Genomic DNA, 26,671 nt, shown 5'->3' with positions numbered 1-26,671 from the left:
TTCAGGGCAAAATTTTGATGGCACATACGCTCAGTATGCCCTTTTCCTTGACACAAATCTGTTGTGTATATGCATATATATATATATATGCGCATATATATATGCATATCCAGACCACATTCACTGTTTTGTCCTTTGGTGATTTTACAACAGGCCACCCAGCTTACTGTTACCACAGTGCAGGCATCTCTGCATTTGAACCATGTGCACTGATATACACTGCAAGAAAACAGAGCTGCCCTGTGAAATTTTGCTACAACTATCCTGTTTTTATCGCCTTAGCTAACAACAAACTGCTTAACTGAGACCTTATTCTGAGATTTACCAAGTTTTTCACATATTTACAAAAGCTTATAGTCTTTCAAATAATTATAAAAAACACCTAAAATTAACTGTACACACCAAAAATAAGCTTCTTTTAAGAAATCCATTTAAAATGCTTGGCAGCTAGAGCAAGATTGTTTTAACGAGTGCACAGATTTGTGTACTACAAAATTAGAACTATCTTGCTTACAATCACTGCATCTTGCTGCTGACGTTAAGTCCCAAGACAATAACTATGTAGCAAAACAATATCAACTGATATAAAAAAAATTAATAAAGATCATGCTTTGCTTGCAGCTATTCAGTTGATGTGGAAAACCAGGTTATAGCTGATGAGATGGAAAGAACGATCACCATAGCAACAATTTACCACTTAACAATGAAGGGGGAAGGGTGCATCATCTTTTCCTACTTGCACATGTAAACAATATTGGTTCAAAATTGTCACGTTCAGCTACATATTTTGTTCTTTCAGCAAAATATACAGTGAAAAAAAATGTATTAGTACTACAGCATTACATTCAGCATCATATGTTAGTCCTACTGGCAATGACAAGAAATTCAGTACCAGTAAAAGAAACTAGTAATGATTTTAATTAAAAATCCTTCTTAGTAGCATAAGCTATCATGGAAAAACTTGTCTTGCTAAAGAATAAAACACCCCAGTGAAGTGGTAAGGAATCAAAAATACAAATTTATTGTTTTCAGCAGTGTAACTCATGTATTAAAAGAAAACCTAAATGATATTATCAGCCTATTTTTAAAAAAACATTTTTGTTAAAAGAAACAAAGATTACATATTTACCAACACAACATCATCTAGTACTGCTCTGGCTAATTTAAAAATATGATTAAAATGTGCCTTCCTAATCTTCTTTGGAGTTATTTGTCATCTGTCATAGGAAGGGTGTGTATAATTAAAATACACTTTGACTAACTGATTGTCCTGTGTTCGCTTCCCACATCCTATCCATGCACAGAACAACACCTCAACATCTGTTACTTGCATCACCTTGAAGTTTCCTCCAATCACCTTCAGTATTGTCCATACTGTTCAGAGACCTTAGGATGAAAAGAGGACAGTGAGGAACTACCTGCTCAGCAGTCACTGAAGTAAACTGAATGACACTGGAATCTTCATTAGCTGTTTTGGGTACTCAGCCTTTGAGGCAGTCACTAAGCTGATCCACTCATTTTACCTGGGTACTTTTACCCCATCACTGTAGCACGTACACTTCATCCTCAAAGTGCCTCAGTAAAACAGGGAAATTTAAGCTGCTCACATTGTACACTACATGGGGATCAGGAGCAAAGCATTATGAAACTCAGCAATGCTGTGTTTAGATATGAGGAGTAAAAATCTTAATGCTCAGAAATAATGCTTAGATCCTCTCATAGTGAATGGGAGACAATCTGATGTACAGATTAGGTACTGGGCAGCATGTTAAACACCAGGAAGCTTAACCTCGCCTAAAAGAAATGCTCAGAGACATATTCAAAATATATTATTTCATTTGGACTTAAGTGACTCGGTGATAATGAGTTTCAGGTCATAAAAATGTTGAAGAATTTAAGCTCTAAATTCATGCATTTAAATACAGATGAGTGGCTTTTGGTCAGCATTCAGAAAACATTGCCAAAGGCAGAATTTGCAGTACTGCACATCCTTTGTGTCACTATTGGTAATTAGGACACTGAATCAGGAAGTGTGAAACCTGAATTGTGGGTGCCTGCTCCCAGTCTGAATCTCTACTACATATATACCAGGAGAACAACTTAAGCTGCCAAACTGAAGAGTTCTCTTGTAGAGATCAGATACCACCTTTCTGGCTGAAGGTGGGCCACTCTGTTGCCAGGATTACAAAAACTGTTGGTCCAAAAGGAAGGAAGGAAGAGGGGAATGTGACTTGAGTTTATATTAATGTATATAATTTTGGGGGAAAAACAAACAAAGCAAGTAAAAAAACCCCAAACCCAACACTGCAACAAAAATATGCAGGGTCTACACAAAGCAACATTGTGGGGCGCTAACAACTATATGAGATTACTTAGGCTTCTTTTTCCCTGGCAAATTTTTACTGCACCTAGGACATATGACTAAACTAAGAGCAGTGAAACAAACATTCCCAACACTGTGCTTAAAATATGGTGCTGTAACAGAATTACTGGCTTTAGGTAAATCACCAGCATAAGAGAGATTTCAGAGTAAGCGTGCAGAAGAGTTTTTGACAGAAGGTTATCCAAAACTAGCAAAGAAGTCTTTTAACATTACCTATGATACACAGGGAGTAAAGCTTGAAATTCCCTTTGAAAAACTCTTGATACAGGAGAATGTAAATCTGTGCAGAGCTGGTTAATTATGCTGGAGATAGCTCAGAAGAGTCAGGATTGATGCACCCAAGTATAGCAAAGATGGTAAAGGAGTTCTTAAAGCCATCTCCCTATGAGAAGGTGCCAGACTAGTCCTGCTGATCAAAGTGCCTTAAGAAGAAAGGAAAAAAAATCTAGCTAGCAAAACTATGACAGAAATATAAAGAGGTTTTTCATGTACAAAGGGTTTAATCACTTTCAAAAGCTAAACAAAACACTACAAAAAACCCCGAAAAAGAGACAGCAGAAAGCACTCATGACTGTCGGTAGCATGGCTGCATGAAAGCGCCCTAGGGGGAAAGGGATCAACGGTGCTTACACTGTCACACAAAAACTGAATGCAAGTAAGTCATTATCTGTCATGGCACTCAGATATCCAGAACACTATAGACACAGATATGGCTGCAGCGTAGCAGTGGAGATCTTCCAGAATAAACACAGCCACATTCGCTATGCTTGAAGCCTGTTTTCCTCTTCGGGCACATCAGCAGAGGCGCAGGAGAAGCAAGGCACTGCATGTGGCCAGAGAACAAGCTGGGGTCTCATCTGCATATTTAGACAGAGTTCCTTCCTGCTTGGCAACTACCTGCTGCCCATCACTTGATACTTGGGAAGACAGAAAATGGAAAGGTGGAGAAAAGTTTTTCCTGTTTTCCCGCTGCTGCTGGGTGACTGTCTCTGCCATAGAGCAATGGTGTCTAAATGCCCTGCCGTGGCAAGGCAGGGACCCTGTCACCGAGGCACCCAGCAGTAGTGGCCCCTCATTCCACTACGCTGCTGGATACACACAGATAGTCGGTGAGCGATGCACGTGCTCATCCCATCTGATGTTCCCCATGTACATTTTTTCCATCCAGTAAATCCCTAACCACTCTCAGCTGGGTCTGAGAATCCTTGCGAGTCAGGAGTGGGCTGCTGTCATCAAGACAATCCATTCAGTCTATTCCCAAGCCCTCTTGTTCAAGGACACTGGGGAGCCAGCTGCAGACAGGCTGAATGGTCACCCCCACTTCCAAGTATATTCTTAACAACTTCTAGCTTTTGCATTGCCAAGACTTTGGCACATGACCTTACAGCGACAAAGGTAAAATCTTGAAAGTGAAATACAACCCTGAAAGAGAAATTCCTGTGGCAGATCTTCTTTCCCTTACCCCTTCTCACCCTGCATTTTCATGAAAGACAAGATGCAAAAGAGGAGAAAGATTTAGAGGAACAGGTGCACACCGCAGCACCAACCTTACCAGGGTCTACAAATAAGCTAACAGAAATAGTGACAGAAACACAGAATGACAATGCAACAGATCTTTCAAAATGAACAAGTTTAGAACAGCATAAGCAAGCATCTCCCCAGTTCCCTTGGTTATTTAGAACCTCTACAATGGAGAGAACTTGAAAAACAGCCAGCCACCATGCACTAAAGCTGAGACTACAACAGACAGGTGAAGAAGTGGGGCTGCACAAAGGAAACGTCACCCTCAGATATGTCATCTTACAGATAAAGCACTGGATTAAAAAATGAAGAAGAAATAATTGGAAATGGTTGCATTTTTGTGATATAACAGGATAGAGCAGCAAAAACCCTACAGTAATTTGCCATACACTTAAGCAGAGCCCAGCAGCAGCTAACACAGTCAAAAGAACAATTACTACTTGCTCACAGACACAAGGAAAAAATCAGAGCTGAGAAGCAGACTATGAATCTAATGCTTTTATTCCACAGAAATATCAGTATTTTTAACTGTGGCTTATTCACTGGGGAGGGAAGCAGAGGTAATGTACTGTATTCATACACAGTGAGGCAACTAAGGTGGTATTTGCAAGAAGGGCAGGAAGCAGCTAAGCTTCCTAGTTACCCAGGATGTGCTGAGTGCAGTTGCTGACATTGCACTGCTTGTGAAAGGTCCGTTAATAAATATTTGCTTAGTATATTGTAACTTGAGTGCAGGAGAGGAAAAGTATCCCTCCGTATTAGCACACTACAGACAACCCTTACAAACCTCACATACTTTTCATAGCAAAGGAGAGAACAGTGCTCTTAGGAGGAAAAGGTTCTTCATAGAGAATACCTCTTCCATATACTTTAAAAGAACTACCCAAGTTTCTTAGCAATGTTCCCTCATAGCCTTTACAGAAAATACCAAGAGGTTCAACCCACAACATAAACTACTCCAAGGAAGACAATTATTTATATAACGTTGAGCTTTTCATCACAAAAGCAATGGGATTTCTTCTGGTAATTTCAGCATTAGCAGAAACAGACAAAATATTTCAAATTAAGACAGTTTATATGAGAAAATGAGGACAAGCCACCATACATGCAGAATAATTTAATTTTCAGTGAAGTACAGATTTACACAAAGAAAAAAGCCCTTGGTGTCTTCACTACACAGGCTATACACTCAGGACCTGTCCCTCAGGAAATCTGGAGAGGGACTTTTTCACACGGAGATGTAGTGATAGGACAAGGTAATGACTTTAAACTGAAAGAGGGTAGATTAGATACTAGGAAAAAAAAATCTTTATTATGAAAGTGGTGAGGCCCTGGCACAGGTTGCCCAGAGAAGCTGTGGCTGCCCCATCCCTGGCAGTGTTCAAGGCCAGGTTGGACAGGGCTTTGAACAACCTGGTCTAGTGGAAGGTGTCCCTACCCGTGACAAGGGGTTGGAACTAGATGATGTTTAATGTCCCTTCCACTCAAACCTTTCTATGATCCTATGAATATATGCAGCAGGATATTCCACTTCCAGCTCTCAGGCCTAGTTACAGAATGCAGTAGTTGGGCACCTATTAGAAATGCTTTGGTGGCCCAAACTGGAATTTGTGTTTACAACCTGAAAACTGCATTCACCAAAAGTTTAAAAGTTCCATCAGGTGGCAAAATGTATAAAAAGAGATGTGTTTTCCCCATCAGATAAAGGAATGTGAACCACAGTTTCAAAAGTATAAATCAATTTTTTAATAGATTTCAATACAAGAGCTTTCAAATTGTTCATTTTCAAGAAGATGAAGTCACATCTATGCATCATGAACAGTAGACATTATAACCTGCTGACGCAAAGTTGGAATGGATAACTACTACACATGTGGGACTTCATTAACTTACAATATGATACCAAAGATAAATGATAGTTAATGAACAGTAATGTTAAAATCACCTAAGAGAAGTCTGAATTTAGAAGTCCTTAGCAGCATGAACTGCATGAAAGTACATAATAAACTTTAATGAGATGCTGAAAATACAGCCTCATCATAGCAAAGTTAGGTTTTTCAGCCCAAAAATAATCCTCCCACAATTAACAACTGTCATTTTTCATTATTATTATGGGCATCATATTCTGCCACTAACTTTCAAATTCTAATTCCCAGCAGAGGGACTGCAAGTCCTCTAAAACACACTGAAATTAAGCTCTTTCTCTATCAGTCCTTGATGTATGCCAAACACACCTGCCATGAAATGCATTGAAAGTTGACAGAGGGTAAAAATTTGTAAAGAAGTACAGCCTCTACCCCAAGACAATGCTTTTCTTAAGCTTCAGTGTAGACATGATTAAACAAACTTCTACAAAACCTAATCATGTCTCATTTAGCAGTTAGAGACAGCTATTGAATGGGTTATCCTTTAAAGTTCAAGTGCTATTGACTGAAGCTTAGTTTCCATGATAATATAGAATTAATAGTATATAACAATGATATAGCTTGCCCAACTCTAGTTTTTATATATGAACAGATATTCAGGTGCTGCAATGTGTGTTTTGTGGAGCCCTGAACCACTGCAAACTTGGTGGTTTTTTTTAAGTGAGACGGCCTTCATTACACAGCCAGTAAATTTGTGCAGTGTGACAAGATAAAATGTTCATAAAGAGTCTATCTTTAAAATAACCAGAAAATGTGAAATTTTAAGTCTGCATAATTAATATGGTTACAACAATTAAAGTATTTTCAAAATGTATTTTCAGAGATTAAAAAGACGAAATTCATTAATGAAATTCCTCCAAATAAAGAATGACTGAAGAATTTTAATGGCTTTACCATGCTTTCCTGCATAGGCACTGTACTTAAATTCAGGGCTATACAGCTTCTGTATCTCTCTGGACACATCATTCTGCTATCCATACATATCATGAGGTGTATGAGAATTGCATCCAGCTCAATACTGGGGGGTTGCAGACACATTCTGGAAAACTAACAGAGTATTTTGAGCACAGCAGAAAAGTGTCAAAAAGGCAGCCTGAAATTGACCCTAACTGCACTGCAAAAGTGCTCTTATTTTGGAAGAGAATTAGCTATAAAGCCATGTGCAAGAAATAGTACACACATGGCAAATAGTCCATTATGCTGTGCCTCTACTGCAAACCCTTCACACGTGCTGTAATGGCAAGCATCCAAAATCAGCTGCTTATTCTTTCAGTACCGGTATCAGAGATGGATTCAGAGGACAGAAAGACATCTCTGTTACATATATTGCATACAACAATGCTACTGAATTGTGAATTCACATTAGGACATTAAGGCAGGCTACTGAATTGAAGAAGACAGATCTCAACTAAAATAGTAAGTTTTGTTGTTTGTTTTTTTGTTTGTTTGTTTTTGAGGGTTTTTTGGGGTGTGTGTGCTTTGGGGTTTTTTTTGTTTGTTTTTTTTTTTTTTTTTCCTCCCCTTAAAGCACTATATTGAAAAGGCAATTTGAAACAACCAGCTTTGGAAAAAGCAAATAGTGCTTGTGGGGCCCATAGGATTACATGTATCACTCCTGATCAGGAACTGTGTATTTTATTCTTTTGTGACACTAAGTGGTGCACCAGAAATTAACACCTCCAGCAAATACCCATCTAGAGTGTACCCTCGGAAGCATTCTTTCCACATAGATGCAAGTCCCTTTGTCCTGACAGGAGAGTAATTTTTGAAGGAAAGAAACTTGACCCTTCATTGTAAGCTTAGGGAAGAGATAACAGGAAGAAAAAGCTAAAAACAAACGCAAACAAAATGCCTTACTGTGTTTCTTTTCAGATGTATCTGTTCCACCTTTCTACAACTGCAATTGATCCAAAGTTATCAGAAGACTCTTCCCTGAACTGCTACAGAAGTTTTAGTCTTTCTCTGCACCATTTTCCATAGAGCACAATGAACAACTTTTATAAAACGTGAAGCTCCCGTATGACAATCCTTGAACTTTTTGAATGCTCTCTGAAGGATGCCTAGCATTCTCCATTCCCCAGCTAGCTTCCTCTACAGAAAAGGACAACCCGCAGGTGAACACTGACGATGCTGTTGTTAGAAGAGGAAGACAGTAATACTGGGATATGGAAGAATAAATAAGCAAGATACTGACTTGCCATAGTAGAGTATTGGGTGGCAGAAAGTATATACAATGTATGGTAAAAAGGCAGAATTACACTGGATCTGATTTTATACAGAGAAGGTCATAATGTCTGCTTTGCATTTACAGTAAGATCAGTATAATTGTATGTTTATCAGGACTACTTTTAGCTGCATGTGTCTAAAACAATTTGGGGTACATATCTGAGCTCAAGATAGATGTAAAAGGATTAATATGAAAAGACTAAAGTCAGTGCAACAAATTAAAAAAAATTAAAAAGGTCCATCCATCCCTTCCTTCCTTCCACCCTGACTTGAGACAATAGTAGAGAACAAGTCAGGAGGGACAAGAAAGGAGAAGAGTGCTACAGAGAAGTGAAGGGTATTTTTTAGTTTTAAATTCCCACTTGGTGTAAAAGGTATTTATCACTTTGGGTAACAGAAACTTCTGTCAATAATTCAGTATCTTTGACCTTGCACCTTAATGCCTTGAACTTGAAAGAAAAAGAAGGATTCCCATATCATTGATTTGTTTACATAGAAAGAAATGATAAGAAATTAAGGTCTGATATTTTTCACAAATCCCTTAGAAGAGGCCACACATTCACAGATATTTAAATTAATTCCCAGTATAAAAAAAAATACTTGACTGTTTGAGGACATTCTGTAGCAGGCCAGGTGCCATCAGATCTTAAAGATTATTTATTGGCCTAATAACTTTATTCATAAAATCCCAACCTCTTGCACAACACAGAGACAAAGTCTGACAACCAAACTGAGTTTAACAGGAAAACTGATACCGAACCAGTGTTAACGGTATTTTACTCTGAATTCTTTTAAAAGCACCTACCAACATATAAGGTGTAACACTATTCCCAGGAAGGTCACTGTGAGAGTAGTCACTCATTTGAGCAGTATCAGTCCTTTAGAGCAAGGAAAGCAACATCAGTCAGGACTTGCTTTCATAAGGTTATGGATACTTTTTACAAGTATTTAGTGCACAGTAGGACCACAGGGGCACCCGTATGCATGAAGTTTCCTGTTTTTGATTTATACTACCAAACAATAATATAGACTATCTGGTGGGAGAAGAAACAGAAGGGATGGTACTCTTCTAACCTAAACTTTGAAAGCTGACAACTCCACATACAAGTTTTTATAAATACAAATATGAAATTTGGCCAAGTGTTTCAACTCACTTGTATGACTTCTGGCATAAAGTAATCGAAAAGAAAAGGGGGAGGGCTAAGTTCTGAGCACAATCAGCAACCTAACAGATGACAAACATACATCTGTGTGCAGCGCAGAGAGGCGATGATAGCACAGAAGAGATGGGCTACTGTATCAGCTGTTAGTGGACTATATTCCTGTCAAACGCTGATAAGCTCTACTCATGCATTGCCTTATTTAGTCAGACTTCTCTGCTGACACACCAATGCACAGTTAACAAGTGTGTATGATGTTTCCAGTACAAGCAGGCTTCAGCTTCTTCTTTTACTAGGAGCATAACAAATATTAATTGGCTCAGTGTCACTTCCTAAGGAATACTGAAAAAGTCTCATTTGCTGATTTAAGAACACACTGCCAACGATGAAACTGCATTCTTAATAGTACTTAAGATGGAAACACAATGTAGAACAAAAAAAAATGGTCGTAAAAAAATTGCAGACTTTCATAATGGAGACATTTACTCTGTACTTTGGAGACTAAGGAATTTACTAGAACATAGGAGACAAAGTTCAATGAGCCTGTAGTTCAGGAATTACTATTTTAAGAATGAACATAAATTAGCAGTTAAGCTCTCTAGAAGTAATTAAACCTGAAGATAAAACTTTTCAAGCAGTTTTGACCTACATATATATATATATATATACACACATATACACCTGCATACTACTACTACTACGCTAATCAGGATAACTCTTCTCCCAAGTACCTTTAGCTACATTTATTCTACGATAGGACACATAAGAGGAGAGTATTTTTAGTAATGCTAAAAACCCCAACATCTATTACTTTCACAGCCACTTCTGTGGCATCACACTCACACAGAACTAGTAGATTTGTCCTGTTTCTTTGAAGATATTTAACAATAGGCTGCTGTACTGAAGTGTCGTTTCAGGAAATCATCACTGGTTTCATTAATACTACTGTCTGTTAACTCGCATACTACAAATATATTTACCTCTAAACTGCTATCATCAGGATAAATTAGCAGAGAACATACTGTTAAAATGTGCACCTCTGAAAGTTTTGTCATCATGTTTCACCTGTTAAGTTGTAAAATCAAATAATCCGTGATGAGTCTCTTAGGTCATTAGCATGAATTAACAAGATTCAGCTGTATATTATTTCACAGTGACTGCCAAAAGATCAGCTCTTGAATACAGGAGATCCACTGAATGTCACATATTTAGCTTCCTTTGGAACTATGATAATATACTCATAGAATAGTTACGGTAGGAAAAGACCCTAAGATCATCTAGTTCCGCTCCCACCTTCCACTAGACCAGGTTGCTCAAAGTCCCATCCAACCTGTCCTTGAACACTGCTAGGGATGGAGCATTCACAACTTCCTTGGGCAACCTGTTCCAGTGCCTCACCACCCTCACTCTAGAGAACTTCTTCCTTATATCTAACCTAAACTTCCCCTGTTTAAGTTTGAAACCAATTACCCCTTGTCCTACCACTACAGTCCCTAGTGAAGAGTCCTTCTCCAGCATCCTTGTAAGCCTCCCTCAGATACTGGAAGGCTGCTCTGAGGTCTCCACGCAGCTTCTCTTCTCCAGGCTGAACAGCCCCAATTTTCTCAGCCTGTCTTCTTAACATATTCTATTAAAACTCACTCATTGCAAAATGCCATTAATCATGTTAGTTAAAGCACTCAGTTCATACCCTGTTTTTTCTAGTAGAGGCAATATGCCCTTCAATGCTCCAGATGTACAGCAGTATTCATCAGATTTCATCCTTAGAGCAGGCTAGCTAGATAAAGCATTATTTTCCTTTGTAAATGGGAGAGTCTGTGCACAAGCTTGACTGAAGAATATCTACAACATACAATGAAACACTGAACAAGTCTGCTCCAGAGCTGGAAGCAATATATTTTTATCAGCACAGTCCTGACAGTCCTGGGCCTGAGCTAGTTAGCTTGGCCATTAAGAGTCAGAATAAGTAAGGCTGTTTTTCCACAGTCCAGTGAAAGTGCAACAGGGTCACAGCCTCGGACCGAACCAGAGCTTGTACTCTCACCACGTACCCTCACTCTCTCTTATACAAACCTTACGAAGTACTCGTAGCCAGGTCACATATCTCTAACAACCAAGCCCTGCTGTGCACCAGATCCACTGACCTGAAAGTGTATGCCTCTCACTAGGCCAGTTCACCAAACCCAGGGCTGGCTTTTGGCTGGACATCTACCCAGGGAAGAGCAGCACACAGGCAGAGTGCTGACTGTTTGCTGTTAACTTCATGAATTACTCTGGAAGTTAACAGCAGCCCACTCCTGATCATCATCTTTCCCAGAGCTGCTGCCTCTACCACAAGGCTGTCTGGCTGTTGCTACCAGAATTTCACAGCACATTCCACGCCTGCTCCTACAGATTCTGTGGGAAAATGCACAGCCAGGAGCCAGCTGTCTGAATGGCTCCAGAACCCTCTTTTCCTTGGAAGCCCCTGTCACACTGCTTGTGCAATAAGCCACCTAGCATTCCCTTCTACCAGGTAAGTGGTACATGCACCTAACCAGGGAAGTTAGCACCACGATCTAGATAACCTTCCAGAAACACGTGCCGAACAAGCAAAGCTGAGAAAAACAAATCATGCTTGATAAGATGCTTATTAACATATTACATCAGTTATTTCTATTGCAAACTGATGTAATCTGTTAATAAAACACAGAAGTGCATCTTCAGTTAAGCTTTTCAAAGCAAACCCCTGCCCTGATTTCCAGAAATGTTGGATATTCCCAGTAATTGAGCTGACCTAGCTTTATGGAATAAATTCTCCCTATCACCCTTACTCCTATTGAGCTGTACCATACTCAAATCTCAGAGTTTTTTGGGACGGTGTGCAGAACAGTATAGCATTCAGCAACAGTAACAACAGACAGAATGTGACACAATGTTACAACAGAAGCTTCATTGTTTGTAATGGGAAAGGACTAAATCTCACAAAGTTCTATTAGTTACTCTGAAATTCACAAAATAAGCCCAGAATTTTAGTTTTTCTGGTAATTATGAAGAGTGGACACCTAAGATTGCAGTCTTCCTTCAGTGGTAACTGGACTGTCTCTGTACAGGATTATCCCTCATCATCCATTTGGGAACTTATAGTACCTTGGCTTTAGACTTTTAGCTGCCTATGACTCCCACAAACCATGCAACTCACAGAACACTGTTCCATCAGTAGTATCCTGCTATCACTGGAACCAGTGGGAGTTTTGCTGTTGATGTCAGCATGGCCAACATTTAATATTTCACCAGTGAATTCTGTGAAGAATAAATTAAAAACTTGCCAGGTTCAGCTCACTCTTTTATTCACCAAAGCTGCAGGGTAAATGGACTATGAATCATTTATCTGTTCCTTGATTAAAACTTCAGAAAGTGATGTTTTGTCTGCTCTTAAAGAAAATAACATCAGAGGAAGTATTTTAATAGTAAGGTGATTTAAAACAAACAAACAAACTTTGACAATTTTTTCCCCTTCATCTGCTGAGCAGCAAGCTGTATGCTCCTTTCCAGCTTCTCTTCACCTCAGAAGCAGCCAAGTAACAGCAATGCTAAGTTGCTAATCAGACCATGTAAAGCTAAATCATTCCTTCAGAATGAAAAGTACAATAAAAAGCATCAAAACAAACACCTTACATTACTACCATCGTCTCATTATAATTTTTTATATAATTGACCTGTAGGATTAATGAAGTATACTTTAAGGCGTGGTCATGGCTGAACCCAGGACAGGTGCTCTTTAGGATCATGAAAGGGCAGGTTATTTTAAATTGTAACATGGAAGAATTTGAGCCTTTGAGCCTTTTCATATTAAAGTTCCACAAACTCTCTCCATCTGATTTTAATTTTAGACCAATTTAGTAAGAAAATGATTCTCATATTAATACACTCTTACGCATGACTAGAATCCTCCTTTATTGAAACTCTCCTGCTTTCCCTTAGGAATACCAGAATCTGAACCATGCCAATCTTTCCTTGTTCTTGCTATTGAAGAACATAGGTCTTCCACTTTAAAATGCTTGCACTTCAACTCACCACTTTATTCAATAGGACATAATGCTCTCAGTTTGTTGGTTTGGAGTTTTTTTTATTATAAAAATCAGTGACTACTTCATTTGGCAACCGAATACAGGCCAACATCCATGTGCAGAATTATTTCCTTTTGAGAAGAAACTAGAGATGCTTGAAGACTAGAAGTGTGTAATTTCTTCCTTGGTAAGTCACAGGGAAAAGAAACAGAGAGATAAAAAAACCTTGTTTATTCTTACCAGCATAGTGCTTTTGAAGATGATGTTCTTGGATTTAGACAAAACAACAGAGTTAAAAAAAAAAAAAACCCACAGGAAATCATCTTCTCATTGCTCTCATTATGATTAGTGCATATATCTTGCTAACACTTGCACTATGACAAGTAGACTAGGTTCTACCATTTCAGTCATTTAAAACATATACAATGAACAGGCCCCACAGTATGAACAACTTGAAAGATGAGATGGAACATATGGAGACAAATATTCCAGGCAGAGTGGAGTGAGAGCAAACAGAAGAGCAATAGTAAGTTGTTCAATCAAAAACAAATAGCGACTTCAGCTCTCATACTCTACAAGACACGTAACTGCAGAGATGAACCCTGCGAAAGGTCTGAAAAAGGCGTAGGCTTCTCCCACTCACTTGTAAAGAACATCATGGGTGAAAGCACAAAAAAGCTTGCTGAGGTAAGTTGGAACCCTTTGAGTACATATTCCTCCAGAAACAGTATATAAACAATACTGGCTTTAAGATGATGCTATCTACTACGATAACCATTTTTTGGCACTCAATAAAGGGAAAAAGGCCTAGTATTGTGCCTCTGTCTATAGGCATTGTTTCTGAGCAACAGTGGACAAGTTAATGGGATATATCAAGAGTATTTCTACAAAAGGTGCCCAATTACCTTTCAGGATGTTCTCATGCCCTTTAGCCAGCTGATTATATGTAGAGTCTTTTCCGTTACATGCAAAGTGATTGCTCTGATGGCATCATTTCCTTTTTTCATGCATTCCTTTTTTTTCTTTTTCATTACAGCTACACAATAGAAAAACAAATGGCAGGAAAGGATGCAACTGCAGACTAAGGTGACACTTGGTTGACCTTAGGATATAAGCAAACTTGTCGCATTCACAAAGAACAAAATCCTGCAGCCCTATCACAGGGAACCTGACCAGAGGCAACAGTCCCATTGCAATACAACATGCAATTTTTGCCATAAAGAAATAGAAAAAAAAGCCATCAGACTACAAAGTTACCTCATCACAAACATTTTTGATGAGCATTTCAGCCCATTATCTACACATTTAAGTTGAGCCTCTTCTTCATTGCATTCACCAATGCAAAGAGAATTTAAGTTACAGCATCAACTTAATGTGATTCCTATTTATACAGTCAAGTACAACAGTAGCGTACTGAGAGATAAATTGCTTTAAATCTTTAAGGTAAATTTAGAGAAAAATCTTGAAATTACAAAGATTTAAGTAATCTAAGGGAAGATTAACAATTTTCCTCTTGTTCTCTCTTACAGAGACCTCTGTATAGATTAACTCTAGAAAATCCTTTATTTCAAATGACACAGAAGATGCAGAAAAAAAAGATGACATGCAGATCTACAGCCAGCCATTGTCACCAGAACTTCTCTTGCACATGTAAAGTGCTTTCTAGAAGAATTATTCATCTTATTTCGGATTACCAAGGCTCTCAGCAATGGATCTGATCTAAATTACTATTCATTAAAAAATACCCCCCCCTCTTCCAAAACAAACAACAAACCCAAATTATCACACATACTGCCCTAGAGTGACCAGACAAAAGAAGGAACGTATTGTGTAAAAGCAGCAGCATTTTCAAATTTTGAAGTGACAATAGTTATCAGAAGCTTTCAGTAAATCCTACTTTCAACCTTTGCAATGCAAAACGATATTTAAAAAAAAAAATCTGAAAGAGGATCTGATGCAAACCAAAAACTTTTTTTCACTTGATGTGCTGTGAAATGCAGACTTCTAAAACACACCACAGTATGAGACCAGCAGCCAACAGAAATCGGATGGTTATATAATTTGGTGGTTAAGTAAAGATATTTTTAGTGCTTAGCTAATCCATCTAACGCATTTCTTTCCAAGAGAAGAAAATGCATTATGCTGATAGCAGTAACAGGGTCAAAACCACGAGGATATTGACAAGGAATTTACATTTTCTAGAAAATAAAAAAGTAGCTGGATTTATTCTTAATGGTATCCATTCTTAAGCAAGGCTTATCAGTGATCAGGAATGGGTGACACTTGAGAAATAATTGAACGGAGGAGCTAAAACAAAGAAGGAAAACTTTCACAAAACCACTTCAAAGAGCAATCTCATAATGCAAAACATGTTGATGACACCTCAAGATAATTGAGTAAATAGAAAACTAAGTGTGTAGGCAATTTCTGAATGGCGCATGAAGTTTATGCTGCATGGGAATTGTGAAGCAACCACTTATTTTTCTAAAAACCCCTCCCCCAAAAAAACAACAACAAAAACCAACCAACAAACAAACAACAACAACAACAAAACCAACTAAAAACCACAAACCAAACCTCACAGTATTTTTTGGAAAATCGACAGTAAGGCAACCATGAAGAGATACTAATACAATTTTATGATAGCTCTAGGATTCAAGACTTCCATTTTTAATCTTAGCTCCTTTTTATAGTGCTGTTGCTGCATTAATGTTAAATGCTTAATACAGTAAGTAATAAATCCTCGGTATAGTGTCTAAAATATTTCACAGAAAACTATGACTATGAAAACTAAGAAAATGTGGGGTTACAATGTCTATTATTGGCGATATTACCAGAATCTTGCCATTCATTTCCCCTTATATTCTACTTCGTATTAATCTTAAAAGTAACAACACATATTTAAACCAAGAAGAATGGGAACAGGAGCAAAGCACACCAAAACCATTTTTCTAAACAGTAAATATTCTTGAAAAAAAATAACTTGAGTTAAAATACTCCTCACTATAATCTGAAACAAACTACAGCAGTCCTAACTGTTAAAAGGTCTTATTTAATCTACTTTAAAGTTTCATTTATAAATAGATGGAAATGTGAAAATTGCATACAAAACGCTTGTTGCCTCAGCTGGTGTGCACCTAAGCAAGTTCAATTTTCACCTCCCTTGGAACTTTTACTTGCAAAATGAGAAAATTCAGTGCCAAAGAAAAGAGGAAAAGATCAGAACATTTCAAAGATATGAATTAGTTTTCCTAAGGAAAAGACAATAAATGGTTTCAGTCAGACGATATCAAATGGTTTTAAGTTTAACAATGAGTGCATAAAAGCAGATAATCCAAGAGGAAATTGTCACCACAATTCTGCAAAGGGAATTTCTATGCAAAACCAGAAGTATTTTCTTGAATGGATTAAGCAGTGCTAGGATATACATCCACTCAAATATGAATTTTCATGTACTGGCAAATTCATTCTCTTGTTCAGAGAAAAGCATTTTTTCAAGTATCAGATTACATACACTGAAAGTAAAGCAGAATTCTTCAAATTGTTAGGGACCTTCAACAAGCAAGCAAGGTTTCTGAAGACAGCTTAAGCTGACTTCTCAGATTGGCCTACAAAGACTCAGTCAGGATGATCTTTGAACTGTCAACCAAAACTGCCTGTGTTAGTAATAACAGCTGATTAAATATGTTGTGAAATAGCAAATAAATAGAAGGACTTTTGCCATGTGGAAGGTTTTGCTAAACCAATGCTAGTATGACCCCTACTCAAACACCAGTGCGCAATTCAACATTTCTGAGGACTTTTTTTATACTGGTCCAGAATTTACTAGTTTTCTCTATGAAGAGGATTCCAGTCTGGCTTTATCCTTGCTGGAAGCAGCATAAAACTAGGTGCGCAACAAAGCATCAGAGATTTCTGTTGGTTTGCCTACCTGTACTTGTACTGCATTCTGAGCTTCTAGAAAGAGACATCAGCTTTCATACTGTCTCCTCACCACTAAGGTCTGTGACCAAAGTTCATCGTGTAATGGAATGACTATAACTGTCAGCAGTTAACTCAAACTTAACTACTATACAGACCTCAAGACCACTTTTACAGCTTTTTTATCACTCTAAGTGCAAGGAGCAGATGAATTCAAATCAAATATCCATTACATTTCAAAGTCAAAACTTATAAGTGAACTGTTAAAAGTCACTGAGAGCATAGTCTGATCAACTAAAAATCGAAGAAAATGTCAAATCAAATTTAGCACAAACTCCTTGATGAACTTACTCATAATAGAATCACAGAATCATAAAATGTTTTGGGTTGAAAGGAAGGACCTTAAGATCATCTAGTTCCATCCTCCCTGCCATGGGCAGGGACACCTTTTATGGGACCATGTCACCCAAAACTCTGTCCAACCTGGCCTTAAATATTGCCAGGGATGGATCATTCATAACTTCCTTGGGCAACCTATTCCAGTGCCTCACCACCCTCACAGTAAAGAACTTCTTCCTGATATCCAACCTGAACTTCCCCTGTTTAAGTTTAAAGCCATTACCCCTTGTTCTACCACTACAGTCCCTAACGAAGAGTCCTTCTCCAGCATCCTTGTAGGCCCCCCTCAGACACTGGAAGGCTGCTATGAGGTCTCCACGCAGCCTTCTCTTCTCGAGGCTGAACAATCCCAACTTTCTCAGCCTGTCTTCATACAGGAGGGGCTCTAGCCCCCTTATCATCTTCATGGCCCTCCTCTGGACTTGCTCTAACAGCTCCATGTCCTTCTTATGTTGAAGACACCAACAACTATTGACTCACACTCTTAACTTCTGGTTATAGAATCACGGAATTGTTTATGTTGGAAAAGAAACAGAACACAAGGGGATAAATTAAATGATTATTTTTCCCAACCAAGAAGGTTCAGCACTGGATACCAAGAGGACTCAGAGCTGAGAACCTATGATGTTCACATACGTTGGTTGGTTGGGGAAAGGAGTGAAAAGCTAAGCAGCAGAACTTGTGATTATCAGTGGTACAGAATGGAAGTCCAAGGACAACTGCAAAGAAGAGGTGCACAAAACTCACTGTTCACTCTTAAATAGCAAGTGAAATTCAATTTAAGTGAGTAATGTGCAAGGCAGAACAGCCCTAACTTCATAAATAGAATCACAGAATCATATAATAGTTAGGGTTGGAAAGGATCTTAAGATCATCTAGTTCCACACCCCCTGCCATGTTTTATTATTAAATAAAATGTCCTTGAGGTAAAACCAGAACACCTCAGGAATGAGCTCTTGGGAGAACACATCTATATAATAGAACTGGGAAAACATCTAACAAGGACAAGAATAATCAAGAGGTTGTTTCAGATGTTAAACATTTACATGGCCTTGAGGGGTGCCAAGCTCATGAAGAGAAATTTACTCTTAAGACACTAGCCACAAGAAGACTGTGCCCCAGACAATGAGAGCAGAGGACTGTAGAACAAAGTACAAACAGAGCAGTAATAAAAGAGGAAAATCATAGTAAGGCAGGCAAATAAAAGCCAGTCAGTGTATGCAAGTACGTACCAATGTCTATTAGATGTATAAAATAGACAAATGTATTAACTGCCAGAAAAATGAACAGAAGTCATAATATGTATCACTGATCAATTAGTATTCAAACAAACAGCATTACTCATTGAATTACATGAGTTTTCAGAAAATTAATCTATTATTATTTGGGAAATACACAAGTAGATCAATGTAGCGGGCAATAACTAAATCATTCAAATTACTATTTTTCCTGCTGTAGTTGTTCACTGAAAAACATCCTGCTCTGTAGAATATCCATCAACTATGTTACAGGTAAATGACAGCAGGTTTTCTTATCTCTTTGAAGAAAGAAGGTGGGAAGGTTCTGTATTAATTGGTTTAGTCTTTAAGCAAAACATCAGGTAAATTACCCAAGTTCTGACTAGTACTAGTAGCCATTATGTATGTAATAGTACTAAATACAGAACAAATATGAAGTATCTTTTTGGTTTTGGGTATATTTTTATAGCAATTAATAAGTCTACTGGCTTTACACTATGGTTCATATGAAACTAACTGGTACAAACAATCCAGATTTTGTTTTTTAAATGAAGATTTATTTCCATCATAGAAACTCTCCTGAAAGTCAGTAGAGACAGCTGCTGTTTGAGGCTTATCTTTTGAACAATTGTAATACAGATCAAAGCGGAGATGCTGTGTAAAAACTAAGGCAAGAATCTGCATAACAGCTCATCTTCTTTGTCTGCAAAACAAAATATTAGTCTTTTGCTAGTGCATCTCAGTATCAGCAAAAGAAAGCATCAGTGTTTTCACATACATTTGCTGTGCTGCCACTGTAAAGACTTTCAGCTCCTAAATTAAGTATTATGCAAAATGGGCAAAAAATCCTTACCCATCTCATTAAAGAAATACTTCAAAAAGGTCTGTATATTAAAAAAAGGCTTTCTTAGATGGTTGTTTTAAAAGCAGTGGTGCATTGTTGGTTCATTTACATTTTGAAAGCAGAGAATATTTTTAATCTTGTATTAGCAAGCTCCTGAATTTAAACACGTTAGAAAAGCAACTCTAGGGTAACAACTCTGTGTCTAGTACAAACACAAAGTTAAGACTGGCTACACTCCAGAACTGCCTTTTTTTTTTCCCCCTTAATATATTCCTGTTCAGACTTCTGGCTGTATTTGGATATAGGTAATTTGATCAAAAAGTGAAATACTTTCTAAAATTTCCAGCTGAGGCATAGTACAGGAGTAATTCTGTGTATTTTCAGTCATGTAATCTTACTGCATTAAATACTAAGAAAAGAAATAAAATCTGTGTAGTGATGTTTGTATGATTTCTATATTCCAAACAGATGTATTACTCATTCCCCAGCAAATAACAGCGGAGCAGTCCAAGATTGTATTCTTTTACCAACAAGCTGTTTGTCAAATCTGAGTGAAAATGTGCCCCACTGAAGCTAGTGCACTAACTCCCACAGGATTCAAGGAGCATATGCTTTCCTCTAAAGAATTCAGAATTAACATTAAAATTACTATCCACAGTAGCTCAAGACTTAAAATTAAGTTTCAACACAGCATTATATTTGTTATTTTCAAACAGACTATGCAGTAAAATGATTAAAACTGATTTTGTTTTGAACCTAAGGCAGCTCTTTGTACTAAAGCAAACCGTCTTATATAAATACCTTTGGTATTTGTTGGATCCTATTCCTAAACACAATGTTCATATTTCAGCTATAATAAGCACAACATCTCAAAGATGTGTGAGGCACTAGCCTTGTAAGTGTCCAGTTCAGCTTGAGTAAAGTGAGATTGGTAGAGTCAGCTAAATTCATCATGGAAAGCTCTGTGGTGCACAGGCAGTGCCATTTGGAATGATTGGCAGCTGCCATCTAGTGTGGACACAAACTATACTACCACATGCATATAATTCCAGCTCTCCCTAGAAATCACAGTTTGTTCAGGTCAAGCTGAGAGCACTGGTCACATAAGGCAATGACAAGGCAATGAACACAACGAAGGAACTGCCTACTAAACTATTTAGTACTCCTTCCTGACAGCTCCACTCCACATAAACCCATCGCATGCAGCACAGCCTATGGAAACTTACCCTGAATTAAGGTTATGAAAATATATAAACACTGGTTTCTTATTTAACTATTGTACAGTGAACACCAGTGCCCAAGGGTGGACAACTGAGCTGCACTGTTGAGAACCAGGTGCTGGTTCTCAATGACTTGAAGTTAACACTAAGTGCCCAGGCCCAGGCTGGGGCAGTGCCGGGCCAGGGCTCAGGATAAGGAAGAAGTGCTTTACTGCAAGAGTAGTGAGGCACTAGCACAGGCTGCCCAAAGAAGTTGTGAAGGCTCCATCCTTGTAAGCGTTCAAGGTCAGGTTGGACGGGGCATTAAGCAACCTGGTCTAATGGGAGGCACCCCTGCGCATAGCAGGGGGTTGCAACTAGATGATCTTAAGGTCCTTTCCAACCCAAACCATTCTATATTTCTGTGATCTCCAGCATCAAATATTACACAAGCCAGATACCGGCTCCAGGAGACTGATATGACAGCAAGGGAGAGCAGAGACACAAGGAATTCCAGGCCGTGGCAGCAGACTCACTCTGAAGCAAAATCAAAATTGTGATAGGGGTGCCTGCTACCAAGTCCTCCACCTGCCTTCTCAGGCCACGCCACCAACTCAAGGCTCAGAACAAAGCAGACTGCTCATGACATGGGATCACAAGAAGAGTTGTGGTAGTTTCTATTAAAAAGTAAAGGGCATAGCATCTGTAGACTTGGACATAAACATGTTAAAAATAAAACTGAGCTGTCTAAAAAAGCTATTCTGAAAAAGAAATCGCTGCAGAAAAGACACCAGTTAATCCCCCTTCAGCGCTTCCATTACAAGGTCTTCCCAACTAGAGGCTTGCTAGGCACTGCTATGTGAGCACAGACAACTAATTAACAAGGAGGAACTGCTCTGTGTTATTAGCTGCAAGATACTAATTTTACGGTTACCTTGATCTCAGGTCCTTCCACAGTCTTCTGCCAGTTTCTGTTTGTTGGGCACTGCCACTTTCCCAGGCTTCAAGGTCTCTAACAGGGTCATTTGTTTGTGCAGTGCCTAACACAAAGGCACCCTTATCTTCCACCAAACCTCAGGCGCTCATGTAATGAAAACCCATTACAATACTGCTTTTAAGGTGGTCAATAGTTCACACAGCATATTATGACAGCACACCTTACTTAAAACTTGCTCAGAACTTTAAGTATTTAGCTTCTATAGAAAAGATAATAAAGAAGAAGATACAATTCTTTAATCTGCTTGTTTTATGACCTGAAAGACCAATGGAGTATAACAAAAATACCTACAAGGAAACATTTCTGCTTTTGATTTCTTTCTCCCTTTTCCTCCATATGGTATCTTCTGATTCATATTTCTTACTGTACTTTTATCTTGTCTCTCTCTGTCCCTGCAAAGTTTCTTTTCCTCAGAGAGTCAACACTTAAAGAAGAGCTTCATGTTGAACACTGCCAAGATAAAACGTGAAGGGAGGAAAAAAAAAATAAAAACGGTCTGGCTCTGAGAGCTCAATTTTGAACCATAATACTGACTTTTTTAGAAAGAATCTGGTACACGAAGGATTGTATGTAAACAAATACTTTTCCTTCTGCTTTCAGTGCTACATGTTTACTTTACAGGACTGATACACTTAAGAACACTCATTGACACTGAGTATTAGAAAGTAAGTTTAGTTCAGACTCTGAAAATTAATTCCAAAAACCATTACAGTTTATACCATTGTTAAGTATTGATGAAGGCAAAGTTAATATAATACACTAAATAGCTCCTCTAATGAGAACTTAAGTGATCTTCATACCAGGAAAGAAGAGCTCTAATATAATTCCAGTTCATATTGAACAGCAGAGGGATATCTCCTTTGAATAAAACACATGACAGCAATGAAAAGGAAGTTCAGAATCCCTGCACTGAGAATCAGCTGATATACTCAAAACAAGTTTCTATTTGACTTTTGGTTGAGTGGACATTTGGGGCTTTTTAACATCTTCCAAAAGGCTCTTCCAAATGTACATCTTCTAGAACTTGAACCATTTTACAGGTGCTTGAAAAACCATAGGAAAGAAGTTATTAAAAAATTCTGGAAGGCAGCTTTTCCTTTTAGACACCAAGACCCAAAACCAGTCTATAAAGTAAACTTGAGTGTTTTGGCAAAAATGGATTAAAGATGAATTTGAACTGATTACTGCCCATAATAATTTTTTTTTATTTTTTTTTTTTAGGAAAAAAGCCTTTTAATATTTTAAAAGGGTAAAATGTTGAACATACTTCTGAAATTCATCATTCTGGGATTTTTATATTTAATATTTTGTATTACATGTAACTAGTAGAAGTATAATAAACAATCAAGACTGTTAAGCTGCCTTATCGTTTTTATTCATTAAAAATTTATAGTCTGTATCCAAATACAAATCTGTGTCACAGAGGCTGGCAGCTATTTCCCTGATACAGCAGCTTTCTATATATCACCCAATTTTGTAATCTGGTATCTTCTGAAAAATGCTGCTATTATATCTAGAACACCTCAGTAAAAATGCCTCAAAACCCTAAAGCGCCAGGAAAGCAATGTAAATTCAGGTTCAGAGAAGCACTATTTACCTCAGGTTTTTCTTTGTACACCTAACTGCCATTTTAGATAAAAGAAGATTACACAGCTTATTAAGGACTTTTAGGCATAAAAAGACATCGGGAATATAAGGCAAAACAGTGGTTGGTCTTGTTGATGACTGTGTGGACATCTGTCACAGGTCAAACTACCAGCCAAACCTGTCAAGACTAGCAGGGAGCTATGCAGAGGAGTTTGGTCTGGTTTCATTTGGCTGAGCAAAGATTTTGGGAATCAGCAATACAGGAAGAACAGCATACAACCCAAAGCTGGTGTATCTGTCCAAGAGACAGGTTTTCTAGCTCTTTAGAATGGAAACCTGGACATTCAGTGTTTTTGGTGTGAGAAAAGGTCTATGCAGAGAGTTCTGCCACTAATGGAATGGAACTTTAGAGTGAGCATGCATTGCTAGTGACATCTGCCAAATCTGAAACACAGAAGATTTTACAGGCCAGTGTGTCCAAGTGCCACATGGGCAGAACCACCTTTGTATTACACATTAGAGAAATGAAAAAAATGCACTCCTCCTGAGCTTTTCTGTGTAGTAGTGATCATTAGAAAACAGGCAAGACCACTGTCTTCACATTCACCTAAGACATTGCAGGAGTGCTACTGTTGGAAGAATTAATATATTATTATGCCTGTGGCTTAACCCCAGCCAGAACCAAGTACCACACAGCTGCTTGCTTGCTCCCCTCCCCCCCTAGTAGGATGGGAAGGAGAACTGGAAAATGGTAAAACGCATGGGTTGAGATAAAAAGTTTAATAACTGAAATAAATTAAGACATAACACTAATACTACTGACTGTAATGAAAAGGGAGATAACAAGAAGAGAAAAAGAAAAAAAAAACCCAAGTGATGGCCAATTGCTCACCACCCACTGACTGAGATGCCCAGTCTGGCCCCAGGCAGCCATCAGCCCTCTCTGGCCAATTCCCCCCAGTTCCCAAGTTCATACTGAGCATGACACCATATGGTATGGAATATCCCATTGGCCAGTTTGGGTTAGCTGTCCCAGCTGTGTCCTCTCCCAACCTCTTGTGCTCCTCCAGCCTTCTCACTGGCAAGGCATGAGAAGCTGAAAAGACCTTGATCAGGGTCAGCACTCCTTAGCAACCACTAAAAACGTCACTGTTATCAACATTATTCTCATACTACATCCAAGCAACAGCACTGTACCAGCTAGTAGGAAGAAAATTAACTCTATCCAAGCCAAAACTAGGACATATTAATATATTAGTTTGGCAAAAAAAGCAGTCACAAACCAATATTGGTCTGCAAGTTTCAGTGGGATAGAAGCAAGTTCTTTGATCCTGAAACTGTATCAATCCACTCAGCCTAGAATTTAGCAACTGTCTGACCTGGAAGTTTCTTCCTCAATGTTCTTTTAGAATCTATTACAGACCATCTGGCTCTCAGTCAATGCTACTGACTGCCAGTATGACAGTCCCTTAGTTCACATAATGCCATGGCCTTGCTCCCACTGGCTGATACTAAAGGCAATTGTGAACACTCAAGGGATGGAAAGGGTTGTGTCATCCTTACTGGCCAACACTCAGAAATTAAGTTAATACAATCTTTATGCCTGATGTTGCCTGACTAGGTGTCAGGTCTCTGACTCGCTTCCAGTACTGTAGTGCAAATGCTACTAAAGAGTGGAAACCTGAATCTGCAATCTTGCTCTTCATACAGTCCAGGGGGCTGTTTCAGAGAAATTCTCAGTTGAAAAACCTTAGGAATAGTCCCTGGGCACAGCTGCAGTACAACTGATGCCTTTTGTTGCTGCAGTTTCAAAAACATCTTTTCAAGAAATAAACCTTGTTTTCATGGACTGTTCCAAAAGAAGCAATTTGAACTCTGTCCTTCACCTAAAATCGAAGGGAAGGAACAGCAAACAACATTTTAGAGATGTATCGCTTCTTAAAGGGGAAGCACAGACATTTTGCCTTGTAACCTCAGTTACAGGGTCTCAGACTACAGCTTTTTGATAGCTTTACATGCACTCATGGTGGCAACTCTCCCGCTCCACACATCCCATAACCTCAATTTTTTCATAACTAGGGCTTACTATGCACTGACAGGACATGAATGGAATCTAGTAATTCCTTAAAGGTAACTGTTACTGATGTGCTTTGCTAATATGGTATGCTGTCATGTAATGCCTTACATATATTTATAGAAGTAATTGAGTATATGTTACTCTCTAGTTACTTAGGTGACCTGCGCTCAGAAGGCTTTCCTAACAGTATGCTGAATTCTTCACGTCTGTGTCTTTGACTACTTTTTGCTATAAGCCATCCATGTATGCAAGTTTTTCCACTTACACAGTTTTCAGTCTATTCTGCATTCTTTATGACTGTGAAAAAAAGGATAGTCACACTAGTGACCACACTAAATCAGGAATCAGTTGTCCAGCTCTAAGTGTAATGTGACATCTCCCTTCTAAAATAGCATGAAGATTTTCTTTCATGCACATTTCTTGGCTCTTTTTTTGGTCCACAGCATATTTCAGGAAAAGCCTGCCTGAGGAAACAAACTAAAACCAGCAACGGAGAAACTGCTACAGAAACTTACTGGAAGGCATTAAAAATTAAATAGCTTCTTAAAGAGCTCTCAAACTTAATGGTAAAAACTATTAAATTTGTCTATACTGATTTAATTTGTAACAATTCCATTTCAGACAACTTTGCTTGGTTGCTGGGTAGGAGTTCAGAGTGAAAACATTTTTTTCCCCCCACTACTAATACCCATTAACACTTCTCCCATCTCAAACACTTGACAGGACTGGGGCAGGGGAGGGAATCGCAGAGATGACCACCATGGTTTCAAGTGGTGGTCATAAGATCCACATGAATTCAGACTGCAGCAGAGGCATGCTTCAAAAAGAGAGTCCTCATACAGAACTCCTTCTGTCAGATACTGCCCTGGCAACCAAATCTACAGCCTCTAAGCACAAAAGCCTCGACCATTATTCTTACATTGTTCATACCACAGTCTCTTAGATAAACAGATGCCATCCTAAGATGCTCAATGTCAAATGTGAAACTTCAGCGGGTCTCAGATGCTACCCAAAAAATCAACACAGTATGCGTATCTGAAGCATGTTTATGGGAAAATATTAATCTTCACCTCACATTCCCCAAATCATTCTCTATATTTGCTCACTAGTTTTATTTTCTGAACAGGTTTAAAGGCATAATGCAG

At 38.4% G+C, this 26,671-nt stretch overlaps 1 protein-coding gene across 1 annotated transcript in view; it reads right to left on the bottom strand.

The window, feature by feature from the left end:
• Window positions 1-26,671, bottom strand: part of JPH1 (junctophilin 1) — a 76,576-nt gene that overhangs the window by 48,851 nt on the left and 1,054 nt on the right. The window lies entirely within an intron of this gene.

This window comes from Nestor notabilis, unplaced genomic scaffold, assembly GCF_000696875.1.
Source record: "Nestor notabilis isolate BGI_N333 unplaced genomic scaffold, ASM69687v1 scaffold1510, whole genome shotgun sequence".
In the NCBI taxonomy this organism is placed as follows: Eukaryota; Metazoa; Chordata; class Aves; order Psittaciformes; family Psittacidae; genus Nestor; species Nestor notabilis.
This window is presented reverse-complemented; position numbering and strand designations above follow the sequence as displayed.